Raw genomic sequence first — 20,661 nt, 5'->3', positions numbered from 1 at the left:
AAAAAGAAAAAAACAAAATAAAACAAAACAGAACAGAAAACCCTAAGAAAACCCACAACCTCTAGGGAAATGGCTAACAAATCCCACGTGACCTTTCTGGTATGAACTGTCTTAGATTGTTAAACCCTAAAAGAGATCCTAACATTTTAAACTTGGGCTCTAGAGACCAGAAACATCTTGACACTGCACACTGAGTGTCTTCAAACTAAGAGTCACTGCCTCACCCCAATCCTGCCCATCATTTCACACCAATGTGAACAGCAGGCGTTCCTCGCTAGCTGGGTGCTGGGTAGAGCTCTGTTCCCCCTACCCCCACCCCGGGAACAGGTCCAAGAGGTGACACCCTGTCCCTAAGAGTAGGCCTGGAGGCCACCACGGCTGATCTCCTGTCCGGGAATCTGAGGCTCTTCCTGTCATTCCCCTTCTGTCTATTCTGAACTCTGCTAAACTTGTTGCCCTCTCATCTCACCCATCTCCTCCCTCGGCTCCTCCTTTCTGTCCTGCCTTATTTTACCCTCCATGTCATGGTTATCACTTTAACTACACCATTGTCAATACCTACAATTCACTGTCTGCAAATCTCTGACCTTGGAGTCATCGAATTATTTACCCACTCCACCCTCATCTAGAAGGCTCTGAGAGTGGCTGGAATAAAACATGTGACAAATAGGCTGCTGCCAGGACTCACTGGTCTCCATCCTCAACCGGGCTGTTCACTGCTCAGTTATCCTTCCATCCTTCCCATCTGTGCTCTCTGAATTTCTCAGCTGCCTTGTTCCCTCTTCAGTGGCAGATAACCTCACTTCCACTTCATCTGCAATAGGGAATCCATCAAGTCGGAACTAAATTTCTCCGGTTGCTTCTCTCTGTAAAACAATGCTCAACAAAGCACGTTTCCCAAACCCTTCTCCACCTCCTCTTGGTGTTACAGTGGAAAGGCCTGTCTGACCAGGGCTAGCTTCCTGGGTTTTCACATTTCTCTTTTTTTCACACTGCCTTTATTAAAAAAAAAAAATCTTTATTGGAATATAGTGGCTTTACAATGTTATGCTATTTTCTGCTGTACAGCAAAGTGAATCAGATATATATATATATCTTTCTTTTTTGGATTTCCTTCCCATTTAGGCCACCAACGGAGCATCGAGTAGAGTTCCCTGTCTGTAGAACAGCTTCTCATTAGTTAACTATTTTATACATAGTAGTGTATATATATGTTAATCCCAATCTCCCAATTCATCCCATCCTCCCCATTCCCCCTAGGGGTCCATACCGCATATAATACGCCTATCTCTTTCTGACTGACTTCACTCTGTATGACAGAATCTAGGTCCATCCACGTCTCTGTAAATGCAGGTCTCTGCATTTCTGTTTCTTGGACCTGGGTAGGAGCCACTATCTTCCTCTCCCGCTTGTCTGATCTTTGCTATTTGTCTGGCTCTTTCCTTGGAGAAGGGAATGATTACGCACTCCAGTATTCTTGCCTGGAGAATCCCATGGACAGAGGAGCCTGGCCGGCTACAGTCCACCAGGTTGCAAACTGTCAGACATGACTGAGCGACTAACACTTTTCACCTTTCCACGGGCCCTCTCCTATCCTCAAAAATGCTTAAGTGTCTTCCCTCTGAAAAATAAAGCTTCTCTTGACTCCTCTCTTTCTCTCAGTATGGCCTTCTTTCTCACCTTCCTTTCACAGATGACTTCTATGATGTGCCACCTGTGCTTCTTATTTCCACTTTTTCCAAACAATGTATTCCTCAGCCTGTTACAATAGCTGCCTCAGAGGTGCCGGAACCCAGAACTACAGCTCTAACAGGCTTTGGGCACACCACACGAGTCAGCACAGAACGCTGCGTTGAATGCAGCCACTGGGTTCCGGTTCCGGTTCCCCCTCCCCCACAGAGGCTCCTCCCACTGAACTAAATGCGCACTTCCGGTTCTGGTTTTCTTGTTTCCGACCTCTCAGCCGATCTGCCCTCTGGGCTACTCAAACACTTTTTCCTCCCTGTCTTCGATGACAAAAGATTCTAGGTTCTCCTCCTAGCTCTTCTGCTCCAGTTCTTTCTCCTGGATGGATGCCTCTTCTTTGTCTCTTAAATACTGGTGTTCCCAGGGTTCCGCTCGCCTCCTGGCGCTCTCCACTCTGACTCAGCGATCTCCGCCCCTCACCCCTACCCTTCACCGCAACTTCAATCGCTCCCTGTCCGCTCAAGAGTCTCCGGGCCATCTCTCCAGATTTTCCAGGCTTCTCTTAAGTTTCAGATCCACTCACCTCCATCTGAACGCCCCTTGGTTCCTCACACTCCACGTTTCGAAAACTTCACCATCTACTGGGCTACCTGGGTTCCCACAGTCTTGGCCTTCCTCTTGGGTTTCCTTCGAATGAATGCATCCAATGTTTAAGCCCAGAAGCCTGAGGATCCCCCTGGATGCCTTTCAGCCGTCACACTCACTGATGGCTTGGTTCTATCCATACTCCTCCCTTAGTCACTCTTGAATCTGCCTAGTTCTCTCCAGCCCCACCACCGTGCCTTGTGTCAAGTCACTGGTGGTCTTCTCCTTTCCAAGCTCTTCTTCCCTCCACATGATGGTCAGATTACACAATCCAAATTCCTACAAGGGCATCGAGGTGCTTCAAGGCTGCATCCTGTTCACAGACCGTGGGCTCCATAAAAGTTGCCATCAGGGTCTGGGGCAGTGTCCGGCTCATGCATAGATGACATCTATAAAATCTATAAATAATAATCTATAATAATATAAATATAAATTGTATATATAATATATAAATAACCTATAAATAAATATTTGTGCACCGAGTGACCTGTCATAAAGGCCACTCGTGACCTGACCTTGCTTGTCTGTCTGATCTCAACTCTCTATGCTTGCCTGGCACTGTGTTTTATGAGTGCGTGCTCAGTTGCTTCAGTCATGTCCGACTCTTTGAGACCCTTTGGAGAGTAGTCCGCCAGGCTCCTCTGTCCATGGGATTCTCCAGACAAGAAGACTGGACTGAGTTGTCATTTCCTCCTCCAGGGGAATCTTCCTGACTCAGGGATCGAAGTTGGTTCTTCTGCGTTGCAGGTGATTCTTTACTGCTGAGCCACTGGGGAAGTACACCTGGACTATTAGTGGTTTTCTGAATATGCCATGTTCTCTTTCAGCTAAAGGTCTTTGCTCAAGTTCTTTTCTCTATACAGGATCACCTTTACCTTTGCCTGATCTCACTTGCCTAGTAAACTCATAATCAGTTCAGGAGTCACATTTTGGAAGGTGCCCCCCACACCCCTCCAACCTGCCATGCTCCCTGGTACCCTGACCCAGGTCCCAGTTCTGGGCTCACTGCGCTGCACTGTGGTTGCCTGGTTACTCAACTGCTCGTCTCACCAGACTACTACTGCTGACCAGCCTTCCTGTGTCTACCCAGCACAATGCATGCCACATAACCAAAATTCAGTCTGTGAACCAAAAAAATGTGTTAACTAACATCCAGCTGATGTATCTTGTCCTTCATAAAATCCTCTGACAGCAGGTTTGGTTTTTCCGGGTAAATAAACCTATTTTTGGTAGAACAGATGTATTTGAAATATGCAAAGATATGGCAGTGGCACCATATACCTTCCTGTAGCTCTGATATTTTCTCACGAGATAGACAAGCATTGCCCCTGCTATTTCTACCCTGTCACAGGGGCACCCAATAAATCCTGGATAAGGTGACTCCTTAACAGTAGACACGTGGACATAAATAGGATTTAGCACTGGGCCACATGATTAGACTCAAGTGTAAAGCTTAACCAAAGATTTTTTCCGGCTCCTTTTCCCCCCATGTCCTTTGGATGTCAAGCTGTCCCCCTGTGAAGTCAAGTCCTATAACAGAAGTCAGCTGCCATGAAAAGAAAATCAGAAGTTTAGATTCAAAGGAGAATCTTCTCAGAGAAGCTGAGAGAACCCTGCGAAGAGCTAAGTGTGCCCTGACAGGTAAGCAGGGTGATAATCTCAAAATTCAGAAGGATGGGTGCTTGTAAGGGTAAGCAGGCTTGGGGAGAGAGGGCCACCAGTTCAGCAGTGCCAAGGACAGCTGGATGCCAATCTTGTAATTGACATTTATGGTCACACGCTAAGAAAATGATCATGTTGCTCATATAGAAATGGCTCTTCAAATTTTTCCACAACAAGGTGCTGAGTTGACACAAATTTATCTGCAAAAAAGAAACAGACTCACAGACGTAGAGAACAGATTTGTGGTTGCCAAGGTGAGGGGAGGAGGGGCAGGAGGGATGGACTGTGAGTTTAGGGTTGTGCCAACACTTGTGACCCCATGGACTATAGCCTACCAGGCTCCCCTGTCCATGGAATTTTCCAGGTAAGAGTACTGGAGTGGGTTGCTATTTCCTTCTCCAGGGGATCTTCCCAACCCAGGGATTGAACCCTGGTCTCCCACATTGCAGGCAGACGCTTTACCATCTGAGCTGCCTGGGAAGCCCGAGTTTGGGGTTAGCAGATGCAAACTCTGACATATAGAATGGATAAACAACAAGGTCCTACTGTATAGTACAGGGAACTATATTCAATATCCTGTGATAAATCATAGAGGAAAGAATATAAAAAAGAAGGTGTATATAGGTAAAACTGAATCACTTGGCTGTACAGCGGGAATTAACACAACATTGTAAACCACTATACTTCAAAAAAAAAAAAAAAAAAAACCTGTCAGAAAAAGGTGTTGGTTTGGAAACTGGTTTTGTTCCCTAAAATAACAGACTATTACATAAAATGCTGCAAGTCCCTTTACTTTACTTCTAGTAAGATGAATACTTTCTTTACTTGCTTCACCCTGGATTAGAAAAACCAGTGGGACAAGGGATGGGTAATGTTCTATCTGGCTAGATTGTCATTTAATCTCTTTGATAAAAGACTATTCCTCTGTCTATAGCTTCAACCATCCCATTACACGTTCTGTGACATGGACATGGAGCAACTCAGTATTACTGTGGCAAAAGAAATATCATTAAAATTTTTTTCTCAAACTTAAGGTCCTCAGAAAATTTGCATTTGTGGGAAATGGAAAATTCAGAAGTACGTGTGTAGCAGAGCTACCTATGGGAACAGCGTCTTCCAGTGACATGGATAATCAGCACCTTGGATTTCAATCTTCTCAAAGAGTCTGGGTTCCTATAATTTTCCACTCTTATTGTTCTGTTTGTCTGTATTTTAAACAGTGGTTTGGGTTAAATTAGATCATTTATCTTCCCGGTAGTTTTCCAGCCATGTTTTATTTTCTCAAGGATCTATAACTCCCTAAAGGAGACAGCCTCACTCTGTCTATGGAGCTCTGGCCAAGAGCTTGACACCCACACACAAGGTTGTGGTTTAAAGGGAGTGGTGCTAAAATGAAACCTGGTCGCTTTGGTCATCAGAGTCTTTGCTCCGGGCAGCACCATCCGTACTTAGTGCTTCCTGAAGACTGGGAGACAACACAGGGCGTGTCCAAAATATAACACTGCTTTTCTCTGTCATTTCTCACACCTGGAGAGGAGTTTCTATAAAGATCAAATTACCAAACAGGTACCAAATTTGGCAAACTCAATTTTCAACTGTTGGTTTCTTCAGTACTTCAGGGAAAAGAAAAAGCATTTTACTTTTGATCTTTTACTCCAGAAAGATGTTAGTTCACTCAAGGATAAATTTTAGTGTCACAGGACCCTCCTCAAATCCTCTTGATCTTTCATTTGAGCATGAAGCTTAGGGCTTCACTGGTGGCTCAGATGGCAAAGAATCTGCCTGCAATGCAGGAGACCCAGGTTCGATTCCTGGGTCAGGGAGATACCCTGAAGAAGGGAATGGCAACCCACTCCAATATTCTTGCCTGGAGAATTCCACGGACAGAGGAGCCTGGTGGGCTACAGTTCATGGGGTCACAAAGAGTTGGACACGACTGAGTGACTAACACTATTTATCTAAACTTAACTTTAATTCAAGATGGTGGGAGACTTGACAAGGAAGAAATATTACTATGAAAATTCTAGTATACTTTAAAAAACCAACACTTCCCATGCTATTTAAGAGTCCTTATGTATTCCTCACCTTGATCGCACACCTTTACTATTAAAATTCCATATTTCCTACTAGTTTTTAATACTTACAAAGTTATATGGTCCCCAAATAATGCTAATTCTTGGTTAATATGTCAAGATTATATCCATCCCACTTTAAAACCAAGTTTAAAATGCTTTTATATTCAAAAGACAGAATAACAACTAACACAACAACAGCTCCATAAACAGTAGCCTGGAATAGACTGACCCTGGGATCTGGGGAGCCTTCTTACTAACCTTCCATGCTTTCTTTCTGCCTATAAACCAGGTGGCACAGTGGTAAAGAATCTGCCTGCCAGTGCAGAAGACACAGGAAATGTGGGTTCGATCCCTCGGATGGGGGATGATCCCCTATAGAAGGAAATAGAAACCCACTCCAGTATTCTCACCTGGAAAATTCCACAGATGGAGGAGCCTGGCAGGCTACAGCCTATGGTATCACAAAGAGTCAGACACAACTGAGCACATACTTATGTATTCTGCTTACTTAATACTGTCTTCATGATTAGGAATAGATATTTTTTCTTGATTCCTCTAGCATCTTAAATTTGGCTGTAGACCTCTGAGCAAGCAGCTCTGAAGCTCCATTCCTTTTCCTGACTCACCTGCAACATTCTGAAATGTCATCAATGCGCTTCTATTGACATTTACAAATGTATTTATTCTAAGAGAAGAAAAAGCTAATGCTGATTTGCCTGTGGAGCTTATGAAATCCAATGACCACCATAGTAACGATGATGGAAATGTCTTGGAAGCTAACATCTCCTGGATCTTGTGCTGTGATGGACACTGTTCTAAGAGCTTCACTTCTCCTGTCCACTCCGTCAGGGATATATTATTATTTCCCAGCTTACTGGCGAGAACACTGGTACATGGAGAGACTAAACCACTTTGTCTAGGAGGCACAGAGCTGGGAGAAGAAGCCAGAACATCTTGACCTCTGGGCTTAAGATCTTAACCATCATTCTGTTATCCTGAACCAAGCCCTCCTTTCACTTTGAAATAGACTTCACAGTCAGGGCCAAATGCTTTCTTTAAACAGAGAGGATTAGCTGAGCAGTACACAAAGAACTTTGGGATGAAGACTGATTTTATGGAAAATTCCAAAGACGTGGAAGCAGGATTATTTTTTAAACTGTGATGTGTTGCAAGCACTACGAGGATAAAAGTGGAAGATGGAAGGAGTGATGCTGAAGTCATCATACATCTGAGTCGTGCGAAGAAAATGAGGCTAAGAGAAATCAGGTCACTAAGGCTCTGGCATGAGCACCACACAACAAAGAGTATGGATGAAACCCGGGGACGCAGACCACATGGGCGTCTCCCCGAGCTTATGTACCAGTTCCATCACTAGGGTGGTAGAAAGGCTAAGAGGCTCTCCAGCCTTCGAGAGACAGCTTTCCAGAAAGTCTCTGATCTTCCTTTACACTTGGGATAATGCATCATCCTAGAATCTTTAGCTTGTACAGAATTCCTACTGGATTCTCAACTGTGGGATTCATTTATTGCTGCTCAGGGTTCAGCTATGACTCACTGCTGGTATTTATGTAACTAGCACACACCAAATTTTGTGAAAGATCTCTAAGGGTCTGGGGCTTTTGAACTGACTGATTTTTGGAGGTGACTGTGAGATTCAAAATTAGTCATTAAACAGGTTGGTCCTTCCAGCCCATGGATGCACACACTGGTGCACGGCTACACAGATTCACACACACACTGAGAAAGGAATCCCAACACAATTCAAGTAGGTGATATACAATGGGATAAAGCTACGCCACTGTTTTCTTTGCTGTGTGAATAAGCTTGTCAGGACCTCCACTGCTATTATTGGTCTAAATTATTGACCTGATTTTGAAATTATAGGTAAAGTATAATCATCTCACTGAGTAAACTGTTGAGAACACAAAACAAGGAAGGGACACGAGTGTCACTGTAGCACAAGCAAACCAGGCAAGAGACAAATGGTGTCAGTAGTTGTAGCAAGGGCTCAAGAACTACATATTCTGAATTTATGTTGTCTTTGGGTTCATATCCTGGACGAGCCCAGTGTTTGGGGGCTTCCCTGGTGACTCAGATGGTAAAGTGTCTGCAGGCAATGCGGGAGACACAGGTTTGATTCCTGGGTCAGGAAGAGCCCCTGGAGAAGGGAATGGCAACCCACTCCAGTATTCTTGCCTGGAAAAATCCCATGGATGGAGGAGCCTGGTAGGCTACAGTCCATGGAGTCGCAAAGAGTCGGACACAGCTGAGTGATTCACTTGCTCTCTTGCTTGCTTTTACAACTATAACCATGTTTTGTGATGAATATTTTTCACCAGAAAAGTGATATGATAAAGGAATAAGCTATAGAATGGTGTGGGTAAAACTGAACTGCTTTGAAAATTTCTAAAGAGAGAATGAATTCATTTTGTACTTGCTATTTCATGTACATAATAATGAGCCAGTAAATGCACATGCTGAGCTTCCTTCTGCAAATCCAGATTCACTATAATTCAGGTTTGGGATCTTGGGAATTCAGAGTAGACTGAAGCACTGTCTTTCGCCTACATGAATGAGGGGACGAAAGGACCCAATGAAAGGAGACATGTGGGCCCTGTCCACTTGGCCCTCAGAGCCCCAAGGATGCTGCAGCCACAGAAGTATATTTGCTGAGTGTACAATAATGTATTCCAGAAACGTGACTTATGGATCACATAAAGAATACCAACCTCTTACATAGGCAGTGTGGCAGAATCTTGAATGGGCCTTCACACATTATCTTATATAATGTATATAACAATGCTACAGCAACAGAGCAAGCATGGAAAATTCCTATTTTATAGAAAAGGGGCTCAAAGGGATTCTGTGACTTGCCCAAGTTTCTTGGTTAATACATGGTGTGGCCCAAACCAGAAGCCAGGGAGATTGAGAGTATGGCACTCTTTCCTCCTTCAACACTAGACTGAGGATGGCAGGTGGAGGGGTAGGGGCAGGTGGGATAAACATCCCCCCTGCAATGCCCATCCAGATGGTTAAATACTAGAAGCAAATATTCCTAAAGGAAATCATTACTTTTTTCTGATGGCAGTGTAGTTTGAGGAATCTGAGAGCCTTAGGTAGATTAGGCTGGGTGAAGACTCCCTTGAGGTCTTTCCCTTTGAAAGGAGTCTAGGGTGGGCTCCTGGCTGCAAGTGATGCTGGCATAGATGGGAGAGTGTGGCCTTGACCTGTGGCCTGGTCAGCCTTGACCCCGCAGTCTGGCAGAGAAGTTCTGCAGGATGAGTGGCTCAGAAAGCTCCCTGCACAGAAGCTTCCTGTAAGCACCTGAGAAGGGCCTCCGTTAAAGTATTGGGTTGGCCAGAACGTTAGTTTTTGTAACATGTTATGGGCTTCCCAAGTTGTGGTAAAGAACCTGCTGCCCAATGCAGGAGATGTATAGATGTGGGTTTGATCCCCTGGAGGAGGGTATGGCAACCCACTCCAGTATTCTTGCTTGGAGAATCCCATGGACAAGAGTCGCCTCGTGGGTTACAGTCCATGGGGCTGCAAAGAGCTGGACATGACTGAGTGACTTAGCACGCACACACACATGGAAAAACCCAAATGAACTTTTTGACCAACCCAACAGCACAACCCCATTCAAGATCCCAGTGATTCTGAATGTGAAGACCCTGATGTCCCTGCTGCCAGTGGGGCAGGAGCTCAGGCCCCCTCTGGCTCCAGACAGACCTACTGGGCACATCAGGTGCTCCTTCCATACCTCCAGTGAAGATACAGCGCAAAAGGAAATTTCATACAGGACTGGCTGGAGTGTCAACTCTAATCCTTGGCAAAGGAAGATGTCAAAAGGTATTACCATTTAGAGCATACCATTTCTTTAATTCAGTAATGTCCTGTTAGAATCTATCCAAACAAAATAAAGCCCGAGTACAGGATGCCTCTCAAACAAAGGCGTTCATTAAAGCATTCTTTGCAATGGCAGACAGTTGCCAACAATCTGTCTGTCTGCCAACATGGGAAAGGCTAAGTAATAATGATTATTATTTGCTGCGTACATGGTCCGTGCACACAGGGACATGCTGACCAGCAATCACAGAGCTTGAGGTGCAACTAAACATATCCAACTGGAAATAAAAGCTCATGCTCATAGTGTGAAGCTGAAGGTTGTACTGTAAGCAATATAGTATATTCTCACTCCACTAAAAATTTTTTTAAAAAAGATCCTCAAAAATGGGTAAATACATGGGGATGAGCAGAGAGAAAGTTGGAGAGTGACATACACCAAACCCTTAATACTGTTTATTTTAGGAGAGATGGGATGAAGGAAGGCAGGAAGAGGAAAATAATCAGCTTGACACTCATATCTGTATAGCTTTCCTTGTGACAAAGAACGTATGTTACTTCAATGGTTTAAAATGAAAAATGAATACACAGAAGATAGATGAAATATCTAATTCTTAGGCAAAGCCAGGGAACCACTCCACAGAGCAAAGTTTTTTTTTTTTTTTGGTCACACTGTGGCATGCAGGATCTTAGTTCCCTGATCAGGGATTGAACCTGTGACCCCTGCAATGGAAGGGTAGAGTCCTAACCACTGGACCATCAGGGAAGTCCCTTTTGATAAATTATAAGCATGCTTTTGTGAGGACCTGGGATGATGCCTCTTGGAAGGGTTCCCCTTGTTCATCTTGCTTGAAAGACACCCTGATTTCTGACAGCTTAAACACGAGGCTGAAGCTGTGTGCCGTCCAAAGACAGCTGCAAGTCTCCAAAATCTAGACCTCTGAGTGTGAGAAAAGACAGATCTGCTCTTGTTTAACTGACCCTCCTGCTGCTGCATGTTCAAGCTCTTTGTTACCTACTTCTACCTCCCACCAGGGCTTCCCTGGTGACTCAGACAGTAAAGAATCTGCCTGCAATGCAGGAGACCTGGGTTCAATCCCTGGGTTGGGAAGATCCCCTGGAGAAGGCACTGGCTACCCACTCCAGTATTCTTGCCTGGAGAATCCCATGGACACAGGAGCCTGGTGAGTTATAGTCCATGGATTGCAAAGAGTCAGACATGGCTGAGTGACTTAACAACCACCACCACCACCACCACCACCACATTTTTGACTTTAGCGCTTAAGTCACGATATACTTATTACAGGTGTTACACCACAATTGTAACACAGTCTGGCGACTGCAGAAAGGCACTGAACCCAGGGGCAGGGAAGGTTTCTTGGAGTTCTATGAACTTCACTATCAGTGCTCCCCTTGGGAAGACCCTGACCTCTGAATTTCCCTGCTGTGCTAGCCCTTAATCCTAGCTGAAATGCCAGCATCTGCCATCCCCTGAGATCAGGGTCAAATCTTTCTTCCCACCAGGAACCCCTCTCTAATAAGTTTCAGCCATATGATTGCTCCTGTCATGAGAAATTATTGTCATCATTTATTTATTCATGGAATGATTTCATTCACTCACATATACTAAGTCAGTATGGGCAATCTGCCTGGCACCGTGCTCTTTATTGACCAACAAACATCATACGATGGTCAAACAGACAGTTAATCTTTTATGGCCACCATGTCAGGTCATAAGGGCTTCCCTCATGGCTCAGTTGGTAAAGAATCTGCCTATAATACAGGAGACCCCGGTTCGATTCCTGGGTTGGGAAGATCCACTGGAGAAGGGGTAGGCTACCCACTCCAGTATTCTTGGGCTTCCCTTGTGGCTCAGCTGGTAAAGAATCTGCCTGCAATGTGAGAGACCTGGGTTTGATCCCTGGGTTGGGAAGATCCCCTGGAGAAAGAAAGATCCACTGGAGTGGAAATACCCACTCCAGTATTCTGGTCTGGAGAATTCCATGGACTGTATAGTCCATGGGGTCTCAAAGGGTCAGACACGACTGAGTGACTTTCCCTTTCACCTTGGTACACATTTATAAAATATATAATAAAATACAATATTTATTATTACATTATTTATTAATTATAAAAAGGGAAAGGCTACCCACTCCAGTATTCTGGTCTGGAGAATTCCATGGATTATACAGGACATGACTGAGAGACTTTCACTTTCTTTATGTCATGTACCCTGATCAACAGAAAGCATGGGGCCAGGTAAATAAGCTGTACGCCCTAAGTGTATTTGAATATTTCTTTATATTCCCCACAAACCTTTGAATTAGGGGCTTGAGCCTGGCAGGCTGCAGTCCATGGGGGTTGCAAGAGTTGGACACGAATTTTTTTGCAAACGAACAAAAATGAATCGTTCATCAGTAAAAGTCCTGGGGATTAGGGAGGTTTTGTATGACAAGGAGGGGGGCAGGCTCAAGGAGAGGAAGATGGAAAAAGCAGTGGGGGAGAGGGAGAGAGAACACAAAGGTGAAGAGAGAAACACACAGAAGGATCATTGATGCAACCAGTGCTAAGATAGAAACACAGCAGTGCACCTCTACAAGCCATACAGACAGGATGATAATTCCAATTGGTCAGAACGAGTGGAAAAGAGCTTTAGAATAAAAGTATATGGAATGAGACCTAAATAGCTGTGCAAAAAGAAATGTACAAAAACTATACTCTTTGGGTATAACTACATGTAAACTCATTTGGCATTACATATAACAGCATTTATAGAAGAATTTAAGAATCATTCCAACCTCAATGTTAGAACTGTTTTACCAAGCCTGAACCTTGAGCTTCCTTATGGCTTAAACACTTGTTTTTGAACCAACTTTAATATCCCCACTATACATTTAGGTCCACTTCAAGTACTTTAAACTCATGTGTCTCAGAGTGCTGATGACCAAAATGCTAAGTTCCTTTGCTAGAAATTCTTGGAAGTGCTCGAGATTTTGGCTTGATAACCTCTGCTTAACACTTGGGAATAAACCAAAGCAAACATTTCTTCCTATTTCACACAGAGTAAAAGGGAATTTCTAAAGGCTATCTGTTAAGTTTCTAAATGGCAAAGTGCAGATTTTTTAAAAATTTATTTATTTTAATTGGAGGCTAATTACTTTACAATATTGTATTGGTTTTGCCATACATCAACATGAATCCGCCATGGGTGTACACGTGCTCCCCATCCTGAACCCCCCCGTCACCTCCCTCCCCACACCCTCCCTCTGGGTCATCCCAGTGCACCAGCCCCAAGCATCCTGTATCCTGCATCGAACGTGGACTGGCGATTCATTTCTTATTTGATATTATACATGTTTCAATGCCATTCTCCCAAATCATCCCACCCTTGCCCTCTCCCACAGAGTCCAAAAGACTGTTCTATACATCTGTGTCTCTTTTGCTGTCTCGCATACAGGGTTATCGTTACCATCTTTCTAAATTCCATATATATGGGTTAGTATACTGTATTGGTGTTTTTCTTTCTGGCTTACTTCACTCTGTATAATAGGCTCCAGTTTCATCCACCTCATTAGAACTGATTCAAATGTATTCTTTTTAATGGCTGAGTAATACTCCGTTGTGTATAATAGCCAGGACATGGAAGCAACCTAGATGCCCATCAGCAGACGAATGGATAAGAAAGCTGTGGTACATATACACAATGGAGTATTACTCAGCCATTAAAAAGAATACATTTGGTTTTTTTTTTAAATTGCACATTAAGATAAAACCAATGAGAGCTCTGGACTTTGAGTAGTAAGTAGATTTTCTCATTGTGTAATTTTGACAGTACATTTTAATCTGTTTTAAAGCTTTAAGATTCCTTTCAATTACTCAATACAGAATATGATGTTTCTTTACAAGTAAAATGATTAAAATTTCCCCTTTGGTCCTGCTAAAAGACCATTTCTACAGAATAAAAGCTTTTTCTCTATAGTCACTTACTGCCATGTGAAGATGAAAGCCCACTGAATAGATAAAAAATGACCAAGTATTATATCACCTAATTTCTAACCCTCTCAAACACAGTTCCATATGACCGCACCACATGTGTTCCTGGCTGATGCAAAAAAGTGAAGAATTCAAAGAGAAAAACACTGATCAGGGAAAAACAGGAAGTCCCAACTTTGAAAAGCACTGAATCCACCTTCTCGGCAAACCACAAAGAGATTAGACAAACCAAGTATTTGTTGACGTTGGCTGTACGTTTTGGAAGGGACTAGAACCTTAAAATATATCTGGAATGAGACCCAATCCCCTTGTCACTGGTTCTTTTCTTTTGGAAAATGTATTTTAAAGGAACTTCTAAGGAGAAATCTAAACTTACATATTCATCCCTGTAGAGATCAGCATTCTGATATGAAGTTCTGTTTTCAAGAGCTGTCCTAAGTGTATAGGTGCGTGCGCAAGCCATCTTCTCAGGAGTTCTCACAGTGTATTTAATTCTTTTGAAAACCCAGCAAAGTAGGGAGTCTTAGCTCTTGTGAGAGATGGAGAGACTGAAACTCATAGGGAAAAAATAATTTTTCCAAGTCAGAAAGCTGTTTGTGGCAGAGCTGGGACTTTGGCCTGGAAATCCAGCGGAGTGAGCCGGGGAGCATGTGGGCCATCGCTGAGATCTGAGTTCCCCCTTGTCCTAGCTGTGTTCTTTTGGGCACAAGACCTTGCCTCTCTAAGATGCACAGTGCTTAGTAAAATGGGAGTGCTTGCCCCAACGGGTCTCCTGTAGGGCAGATTTTAGGGTTAACTGAAATTATGTCCATTAAAGTGTTTAGTACCAAAGGAGGCAAATCACCAACACTTTCTCCCTCCCCCAGACAAAAACTCTGGAGATATGATGCTGTGGACATCTGCCCTGACACAAGCCAGGGCACATCAGGGACTTCCAAGGCTCCCACAGGACCTCAGGATGCCATTTCGTTTTATTCTCTCAGTCAGTGCTCAGATGCTCAGTCGTGTCTGACTCTTTGCAACGCATGGACGGTAGCCGGGCAGGCTCCTCTGTTCATGGGGTTCTTCATGCAAGAATATTGGAGTGGGGTGCCATTTCTTCCTCTAGGGGATCTTCCTGAACCAGCGATCAAACCTGTGTCTCTTGTGTCTCCTGCACTGACAGGCAGATTCTTTACCACAGTGCCAACTGTGAAGCCCTTATTCTATTTATTTCATTATTCTTAATTAATTTTTTTATTTTAAAAATGTTTCATTTTTAAAGCCATTTTTATATTCATTTATTTATTTTTGGCCACACTGTGCAGCATGTCGGATCTTAGTTCCCCAACCAGGGATCAAACAGGTGCCCCCTTCATTGGAAGCACCGAGTCTCAACCCCTGGACAGCAGGGAAGTCTCAGGATGCAATTTTAGTTCAGGGCATACTGAAAATTATTCCTGAAGACCTGGGGCAGGTCTGGAATTAACTTGCTTTTTGGAGTAGCCGCAGTCTGTGGAGAGATTCAGGCTCCGAATTTTGTCCGGATGCACTGGGTTACACCCACACGGCCTGCAGTGTGATCTCAAGGGGGTTGGTGAAGGACTCTATTTCTGGGTGATGACAAGCTCAGTCCTCCAGAAGTGACTGTGATGACTCAAACTGTAAGAAACTTCAGGCTCTCCAACAGTGAGCAGGTGAGGGGCAGCAGGAAGGGAACATTAGTAGGTGCTTTGTGATTCCATAAAAATGCAAAGATAAGATTCAATGCAGTAATTCCCAAAGCACCTTCTCCACCAAGTGCTGCCTAACCAGGCTCCTTCCGCCTTAATAACGCCTTCCTGCCTCTCATTATTTATACACATTTCCTTTGCTTAAAAGATAAGTGGATATGGGTTCTGAATAAATTCAGCTGTGCAGTCACAAGCAGCAGTAGCAAAGCAAAACCAAGAAAATTCCCCATTACTCAAAATACATCTTCATTAATCTGTCAGCTTTAGAAGGAAACAGGCAGTGTGTGTCATGCAGCATGAGTTTCACATGTTCGAAAGCAGCTTTCAGCGATAGCTCATTAAGTCAGACATCTACCCAGGCGTCTACCTCGGGCCCTCCCAGCTCTGCCCGTCACCTGGTAAATCTTGGCCAGGCAGGTGCTGTGTGGACCTGGCCTGTTGGCAATCGCTTGGTTAGGAAGACGGTTCAGCAGCTATCACGTGCCCAGGGCCGTGGAGCATACAAAAGAGACTGGAGACAAGGTCTCTGCCTCTAAGGAAGTTAGAGAACACAGAACCAGTAAAGAGAGATTGGGACTTCCCAGGCAGCGCTAGTAGTAAAGAACCCGCCTGCCAGTGCAGGAGATGGAAGAGATGCGGGTTCGATCCCTGGCTCAGGAAGATCCCCTAGAGGAGGGCATGACAACCCGGCTCTAGTATCCTTGCCTGGGAAATCCTAGGGACAGAGGAGCCTGGCTGGCAACAGTCCAAGGGGTTGCAAAGAGTTGGACATGACTGAAGTGACTTAGCACGCATGCAAAGAGTGATTAAAATGCTAAACGGTGGTAAGATAAGGACTGACAGTGAGACATTTGATCAGCGACAGGCCCATGTGTGCTGGAGAAGACGGGAAGGGTTCTACGGTGGCAAGGAGAAGCGGGGAGGGCTCTGGGTGGGGCTTTGGAGTGATGGAGCAGAGTCTGCTCGGGGCTCACAGAGAAGAGGCTGGGCCTGCGGGATGGAGGGATGAGAGGTCGGGTGAGGTCAGGGATGTGATTGGCAACTGGAAAGACTGAGAGCTTGTTAGCGTAGAGTTTTGAAGGCTGATCTGGTAGGAATGTGTGTAATGGGCTAGCATGAGAAGGAAAGAGCCAGAAAACCACCTCTTATCACAACACGTCAGGGAACAGGTATTCAGTCCAGGACCCAAGGGCCAACATTCATTTTGATGCAACAAGTGAGATCTGCTTCTCACATGCCTTGAACACCCCTCTCTTGGGTCAGTCTCCCTGAGGGCGGGACCTTATCCAGGTTGTCAATCAACACTGATGAAAGGAAAGAACAGGTCAGGATTGTTAGCTGAGATGCAGCGGGGCGGGGCTGGAGTGGGAACTGCCTGAAACTGGGCACTTGGAGCACACAAGCTGGAAACAACGCCAGGGACTAACCATTCTGCAAGTTATGTAAACCAAAAAATAAAACAATAGCTACAGCAGAGCCTTAAAAAAAAAAGAGAGAGAGAGAAAGATGGACATTCTTACGAAGTTATATTTTTGCTGGAGAATCCCATGGACAGAACACTGGTGGGCTAGTCCCTCAGGTCACAAAGAGTCGGACATGACTTAGCAACTAAATAACAACAATCTTTAGGTAAGGATGTTTGACCAGGCCAGGCAGCCTTGACCTTGACATCTTAGGATCCTGGACTTGAAAAAATGCCCACAGTGGGGTGGGATGGGAGGGAAGCCACGAGGCCTGGGATGGATATATACATATGGCTGATTCATGTTGTTGTACAGCAGAAACTAACAGATCATCATAAAGCAATTATCCTCCAATTAAAAAGAAATGCAACTTTTTCTACTTAGTTCTAGGGGCTCTCCTCACTGAAATTTTTCATTGAGCTTCATCTATATATGAACATAAAAAATTTTTAAGTCAAAAAAAAAAGAAAAGAAAAATGCCCACAGTGATACCATGAGTTGCTGCAGCCTCAACAGATTCTGCACCGTGTGCAGTGACCGCTCACAAGACCTCGTTTATCTCTGGAGCATGCGTGGCCCTGGACCTCATCCTCAGTGGCCCCACCTCTGGCAGCTTTGTTCAGCAGCTCCTGGGAAATTTCTGCAGCCCGGAGGGGTTGTGCCTGTGCAGAAGGCTGGAAGCCTGGTGAATCCCAGAGGGATGGAGGCCAGTGAGACCACCTGCCATCCAGCAGTTTACTGCTGAGGTTAGTTTGCACACTCAGGCTAAGTGGCAAGAGATGCAGAGGTTACTGAGAGGCAGAAAACATCGTCCAAGGACCAGGTGGCCAGGAGCGGGGGATTTACGAGACAGGGGACACAGAGTAAGATGGCAGGAAAGGTGACAGGCTAGAAGGGACCCTGATGCTGCTCAGCTTTACTGCCTCTGCTCTGCACATGAGACTCCCTTATCCCAAGGGAGTCTGCCCTGGACATCTGCAGGGGACACCATGTGGCCCCGGCTGGCTAACCAGCTAGCCGGCTGGGACCCCTTGGTGTCTTCTGGCAGGGCAGCTGGCAAGGTCCTGGCAGGAGCCTTTTCTTGCCCTGTTTGCTCTCTCACGGGGCAGTAAGTCCTCTTCCTCTGCCATCACTGCTTTTCTTTGTTGACTGATGAATGGGGTGACCGCCCACGGGGGTAAAAATGTGTCTAAGTGTTAGAAGCGGTGCTCCTGGAGGATGCATTTGAATCTGCAAAGCTAACGTGTTTACAAAGCAAACGCTTATCTGATGGCAAACTTCTGTTGGGATAAACAGCAATATCGCCAGGGATCTGTTAACCCTGGGGAGAACCAGGTCCCGTGAGATGCAGCTGGAGTCTGTGCAGCTGCCCTGTTCTCTCCAGCAAAGGGCACCACGGTGTCTGTGCCCTGGGAGGACCTCACGGTTTCGAGCAGTGAAGCGCTGTCGGGAAATGCTGGGAACGCCAGCTGTTCTGGGGCAGCAAAACCCATGTGCAAAGGAGGCTTATTTTAGCTACAGTGGAGGCCTGGAAAAAGGTGAATTACTCAAGCTGGAAGTGTAACGTGCAGCTTCCTGAGTGCCCAGCCCCGCCTTGGCATTGACTGCGAAGCCAAGAAAGGCGGACGTGGGGTTGCTGAGAAAACCCTTGACCTGAAGGCAGCTGACGCGGCCCGGAGCCCTGAGGATGTTCTAACAAAATCTTCCTTTGCTCTCTCTCTCCTTTTTTCATTGTCACCCTAATTACTGAATTAGTTCTCCTTCCACAGAAAATCCTTTTGCTTGCTGTTAGATCAGTTTAAAGATATATCACCCCAGGTTTCCTAATGGCTGCAATTTGTAAAAGCGCTGTGGTTAAAAGCTGACCCTCACAGACAGATCACTTCCTAAGGTGCTGCTGAATTTTTTTTCCCATGGAGATGATAAACCCAACACGCAAATGACAGAGCTGGCTACAAATCATACAGCAAGTGTGCTTTTTAACAGACACAGCCTTAAGATCTGGAACGGACCAGTCTCCTTTTCTTGGAATTGGACTGAGGTTGCACTTAGCACTACCTTGTCCTAAAACTTCGAAGAAACCCATACTGCGTTCGCGTCAGCACCAGGTGAGGCAATGGAAATAGAACTGCTTTTGTGCTTTGGGAGGCATGCTCTTGTGTTTCCCTTTGCTTGGCTGTATGTTTCCAGAGGCAGTGGCACTAGAAGGCACGGAAATCGTGTGTACTCTGCAACTTGGCTGAGGGACCTCAAACGCCCGGATCCAAGTGTGGTCCAAAGCTTATCCACCGCACCTCACCCCTCACATGCTGCTGCAAACAGGAGCTCTTTTCAGAAGTTGGAGTTTTCATGTTCATGCACAGAAACATTTACTATTTTCTCTGCGGCATTTTAATGACAACACACAATTCGGTCACTGGTTTGGGGCCCCTGAAACTCCAATCCTTTGACCACCTGATGTGAAGAACTGACTCCTTGGAAAAGGTGCTGATGCTGGGAAAGATTGAAGGCGGGAGGAGAAAGGGATGACAGACAATGAGATGGTTGGATGGCATCACCGACTTGATGGACATGAGTTTGAGCAAGCTCTGGGAGTTGGTGATGGACAGGGGAGCCTGGCGTGCTGCAGTCCATGGAGTCGCAAAGAGTCGGACACAATTGAGCAACTGAACTGAACTTGGAGCCCCTATCACCAAACGTCAAAATCAAGCAAGAAGAGGGTGGAAACAATTGACCTTAAAGGAGAGTAAAATTCAATTGTGATCTACTGAATATTGTTGTTTGCTATTTGAACAGGCATTTTGTTGTTGTTGTTTTGGATTTGAAAAAAAGAAAGATACGGCTTTTCCTTCTAAACTAGAGAATTCTCTTAACAATATTTTGGGGTTCTTAAGCTCACTTTAAGTGAAAGTAAGTCTCAAATCATGTGAAATTGACTTAAGGAGAAAATGAAGAAGGAAAATGCTGGATTCTTGAAGCAAGCCCTCACCCTTTTCAAATGAGAACTCACAAGACATATTGCAAAAGCAGATTGTAGCACAAAATATACAAAGGCAAATATAGTGAGATGAGCCCAGAGACTGTGAGGCTGGTTAATTACTCCTCTTGCAACGTAATAACACCTTATTACTATTTTGTTCCTTGGAGCCTAGTAGAGTTAAAATTATATTGGACATATTTTCCTTTCAGATTGTCAAGTGAATCGCTGCCAAAAAAAAAAAAAATTCTTTTTCATGTGATATTTCTTACAAAGAAATTTATATCTGTGCTCTTTGGGTTTCATTTTGATGTGTATATCTTAGAAGGTTTAACAGAATCCCTGGACAAAAAGGTTTCTTTTTTCCAGGCTGTTTCATTTCAGTTCAGTTCAGTATCTCAGTCGTGTCTGACTCTTTGTGACCCCATGGACTGCAGCACACTGGCCTTCCCTGTCCTTCACTATCTCCCAGTGTTTGCTCAATTCTCCGGAAACAAACTCCATTGCTTCCACTCTGTCCCTAACGTTTGACCTGGTGATTACCAACGTCACTCTAGGTTTGGAAACTGACAAGCACACTCGAGATTTCTGAAAGTATGTTCCAG

General features: G+C 44.8%; 1 protein-coding gene and 1 non-coding gene across 2 annotated transcripts in view; both read right to left on the bottom strand.

Annotated features, from left to right (window-relative positions):
- ANKH (ANKH inorganic pyrophosphate transport regulator) overlaps positions 1–20,661 on the bottom strand; it is a 169,993-nt gene that overhangs the window by 81,003 nt on the left and 68,329 nt on the right. The gene's annotated exons all lie outside the window — the stretch shown is intronic.
- Positions 10,605–10,677, bottom strand: TRNAG-UCC (transfer RNA glycine (anticodon UCC)). Its single transcript has one exon. It is a non-coding gene; the product is annotated as a tRNA-Gly (tRNA).

This window comes from Bos indicus, chromosome 20 (assembly GCF_029378745.1).
Source record: "Bos indicus isolate NIAB-ARS_2022 breed Sahiwal x Tharparkar chromosome 20, NIAB-ARS_B.indTharparkar_mat_pri_1.0, whole genome shotgun sequence".
NCBI classification, from domain to species: Eukaryota; Metazoa; Chordata; class Mammalia; order Artiodactyla; family Bovidae; genus Bos; species Bos indicus.
The sequence above is the reverse complement of the archived record's forward strand: the minus strand, read 5'-3'. Positions and strand labels throughout refer to the sequence as shown.